This window comes from Atta colombica, unplaced genomic scaffold (assembly GCF_001594045.1).
Source record: "Atta colombica isolate Treedump-2 unplaced genomic scaffold, Acol1.0 scaffold12, whole genome shotgun sequence".
Taxonomy (NCBI): Eukaryota; Metazoa; Arthropoda; class Insecta; order Hymenoptera; family Formicidae; genus Atta; species Atta colombica.
In genome coordinates, this window is record NW_017259206.1 from 7,649,434 (window position 1) to 7,654,035 (window position 4,602).

The 4,602-nt window shown below is 36.0% G+C and overlaps 1 protein-coding gene across 1 annotated transcript in view; it reads right to left on the bottom strand.

Moving 5' to 3' along the window:
- Positions 1–4,602, bottom strand: part of LOC108694531 (solute carrier organic anion transporter family member 3A1) — a 68,651-nt gene that overhangs the window by 16,525 nt on the left and 47,524 nt on the right. The gene's annotated exons all lie outside the window — the stretch shown is intronic.

Sequence of the window (4,602 nt, forward strand, 5' to 3'; positions counted from 1 at the left end):
TAAGCTTAATCTCGATCATCTTTAATAGCGCCAATATTTAAAATTCGTTAAATAATTTTCGACATTTTAAAAAATTCATTGCGAATTCAAATTCCTGACTTATGCGTTTCGCTGCATTATTTAAAATTGTAATCATGTAGATCGCCCGACATGCCTTCCTCGAAATCTCCTTAAGTTTTGCGAACGCGAACACAAATTTCAGGGTTCGCATCCAGCAATTATTTAATCTCTGTTATCCAGGAGAAAGGTTTACGAGATCCCCAGTTGCTTCTCTTTCTCTCCGTATTAATTTGTAATACCAAATAAATAACAACCAATCAAATTCGAATTAGACGAAAGCACGTGTTCGGACGTAATGTCATTTGGAATAACTTACGACGTATAAAATATGGGACTTTACTACACTAGACTCCACACCATAGGCCTAGCCGGATTGTACAATATTATATGGAATTAGTTCGTTGACGTAACGATTCGAACAATCGCCTTACGAAATCTTAAGGCGGTCGCGCGCGCCCAGCTATAATAGGGCACAATGCATGTTAAAGAAAAATAAAAATAAAAATAAGGAAAAATATCACACGCGTGAGAGCAAACGTGAAAGTAGCTCTCCGAGCAACTTAATCTGTTCGTCATCGTGCAGTGTAGAACGCGCATATCATTTCTGCATTCGAGAATCCGCAAGTAGGTCTGATGTCTAGGTCATGGGCGTAGCGAGAAAATAATCCTGGTGAACGTGAGAAATTTATTTTCTGTTGGTGCGATAAATAAAATTATATAAATGTACTATAAAATTTGTTTCGAGAATTCTACTAAGAAGCTATATTATCAAGTCAGTTATTTACTTAGAAAAACTTAAATTATAATGCATTTTTTTTTGTTTTTCAATATTTTAATTTTTTTATGTGATATCGCATTTTCCATAAATGCATTTTGAGGCTCGCATAATAAAATTTTTGAAAACTTCAAAATAATCATTAATGTCTTTTTCGCCATTAATGTCTTTTTGTTTTCGATTATTTCACGCACCGTTATGATTATATTTTAATTGTATTTTGAAACTTGGACAATGAATGAGATTCCAAAACTTCGCTAACGATCAACCTCCGCCACTGTGACTTTTTCGTTTTCCATCGATCGCGCGGACCGACTGGACCAGCCACTCCATTAGAGGTGAACTCCTTTCTCTCGCGGTCGACTGCGGAATAAGCCGCCTGAGACACCCTGTAGCCGGCGTCCTCTCACTTTCATCGGTGCCCGATTTTCCTCATTTCCCTTGCGTTCCATTCCACGGGCTATCGCACCAGTGGTTTTCACTGACAGCGCGAGTAGGAGTTTGTGCACTAGAACGCTACTGAATATGTGTGACGGCGAAGACACATTCTCACTTTCGCTTTGAGATTTCTCGCAGTTACACGTCGACTTATGCGCTCGAATATATGTACTCACGACGTAAACTCGATCGTAAATCAAGACATAAGTGCTAGTAATCAGTATTCTTATTTTATTAACATCCTTACTTTAAAATAAACTTTAAACAAAGTTATGTAAGAAATTGAAGCATACGGTTTACAAAAATACAAAAGATAAACATGATTTTAAAAATGCTCTCAAATATCAATACGTAAAAATTAAATTCGTTTGAAACGGATTTTACATAAATATTTATTTTTTAATTTTTACATAGTTTAAAATTGTGCATAATTCTTGATAACGTATAAATAATATATTACTTGAAAGAGAGATAATTTAAAAATATCTTAATATTGAAATGATTAAATCATATTATTTGTAATTATAAATAAAAGGGACAATTTTACATATCTTATAGCAATGTCTGTAATCTATACCTATTGCATATCAAAATATTACCTACATAAATATCAAATAGATATAATATTGTCAAAAACAGTTTATTATCTTGATATTAAAAGTAATAAGATTTCATATTTCAAGGTAATAGAAAGCCTTACATGTCTGACCATATAATGTTTGTATCTACTGCCAAATCAATATGCTATATAAATAAATAATACTTTAAAAATATTTTATTAGTTTGTTACTAAAGCGAAATTATATTATCTCTAAATAAAAGAAATAGTTTTCCATATCATTTCAAAGTAGAAAAGAATAGTTTTGTCTGACTGTAATATATGTATCTCTACTACTATATCAACATATTATCTTAATAAATACTAAATAAGTACTGTTAAAATACTGTTAAAACATTTTATTATCTTGATACTGAAGTGATTAAATCGTATTAATTCAAAATACATGTCTGATAATGTTCGTCAGTTTCATAATGTCTGTATCTACTTGCCATATCAAAGTACACCGTTGTTTTGATTCCAGCTGTTAATTTTATCAACAATAAAAAACTAACGAAAGAGATGGATGAAATTGTTCGCGGAATTAATAGATATTGCTATTTTCAGTCGCAGAATAGAACAGACACTCGCCATACGATCTACCAGTGACGCTGAATAAACAGCGCGGAAATTGCGGAACATCGTCGCGCGTGTTAGCGAGTAGATTTTATATCATCGTTAATAGCTTAACAGCGTATGGTGGCTGACCCCTAAAATCCTGTCTAAGAATACGAATCTGTTTACGGTACTACGATGCCGTTTCTACGCGCCATTGACCCTATAACATTCGCCATTCACCAGCATGCACTGTGCATGTGTGAAAATTAGGATACAGTTTGCAGCCCTCTTGAAAACAGATGTAGACTTGACGCCTTCGTCATTTCTTATTATCAGCATATATCAGATAATCTTATATAATAATATTAAAAAAATCTCGTTTTATGCAGTGAATTACATAAATTATGCTTTTACAATTATTCTTTTTTCCATATTTTCAATATGCAATAATTATGAGTTTTAAAATAGACATGCTTTAATTCAACATCTCATAAAATTAATATTAAAAAATTCGTGTTGGTTAATAATTAATGTATAATTACAATCTTATCATTGCATATCTTGATTAAAATTATACAGCGATTGTATTAATTTCTCTCTCCGCGAACGCCAACAAACTTTCTTCTTTTGGCAGCCAAGGAGGTCATCGAAAATTGTTATTTTTATCTTTGTGCTTTTCTCGCGGCAAGAGTTCTCGGGCATCAAAGTTACAATCCCGCAACGAGAACGAAATCGAAAGGACCGACTCTCTCGTCGCCTCGGACGGTTGGTCGGCCGGCTGCAATGGCGAAATTCTGCGAGAGCGCGTTTTTGCCGATCGTAAATCCTTTTCGGACAAGTCGTCCGCCCCTACCTCTTTCCCGCCCATCCTCTCATCTACGTTCAGAGTGAAAATCTTCTGTAGAACCAGCTCCGATCCGCAAATATCTCACGAGTGAATCAGTCGTAGGAATCAGGCAGAGTTCGGATGTATTATAACAATTTCAGTCGCTAAAATTATCCTACATCTTTTTCACAGTTTGTTCTAAGAAAAAGAAATGCACGAAAAAATAAATAATAATAATATATTATTTAAAAAAAAAAGCCTGATCTGTCTGGAAGTTGCCGAATCTCTTTTTTTCAATTCTTATTACCAAACAATTCCATGAATTAATAATTCCATAAATTGTTTCCGAATTCGCAGCACATCGTTTCATGATATTGAAACTAATCATAATAAATTATAATCTAATTGATAAAAAATAATATATTACATTTAAAATAATTAACTTATATTTTTTAATTTTCTTTTTCTTAAATCGTCACGTTTTAATATGTTACGCATAACATATTACGAGCTACTACGCAGCAGCGGAAATATGATAAAATTCCGGCAAACATAGCATTCTTTATACTTTCAAATAACTACACGCTACACTGGTGTGTCCTCCAAAACGTCGGCATCAGTCATTCACACCGGCGGGCGACCTCCGTATGAAAACGTGACTTTGTCTACGATTCCTTCGAGTGACGTGGAACCAGGTGCGGTTCTACGCAATAAACGGGGAAGAAATTTCCGGTAATAAATTGTTCTTGGTATATCATCGTAGGTTTGAATGGAGGTTCAAATATCTCGTAACCGTTCTCAGAGAAGCCCACGTACGCACTTGCGCGTACATCGTAGGATAAAGTTCTCTGTGGAAGACGATAATTAAGTATCGCGTCGCGTCGGTCGCAATTGTCGGTCTTGGAGAATCGAAAGGGTGGAGCACGCACGCCAGGTATTTCCGGGGTCGCGCGAGATTCGATTGATCGACTGATTAAATCGTGAAGGACTACAAAGCCTTCAACGAATTTACATAGTAAAACTATTCTGCTATATAAGGTCTCCCCCGCGTGCCGTGGAATAATTTACGCTTAACGTTAACGACGTTTAAACTGCACTTCCGACAGCGTCCGACGAGGCATTAAAATATTCGCGCGAGCGAACGGCAGCTCTCGCGCCGCTACAACTCCATTTTTCCCTGCCGTACCGGTCAGTAGTGTCAGTACGCGTATATGCACACTGACACGTGCCGCACACGCGCTGCACGTGTCCGCGCGTGTTAGTAAATACACACGCGTGGGACACGTGCGTCTCTCTCTCTCTCTCTCTCTCTCTCTCTCTCTCTCTCTCTCTCTCTCTCTCTCTCTC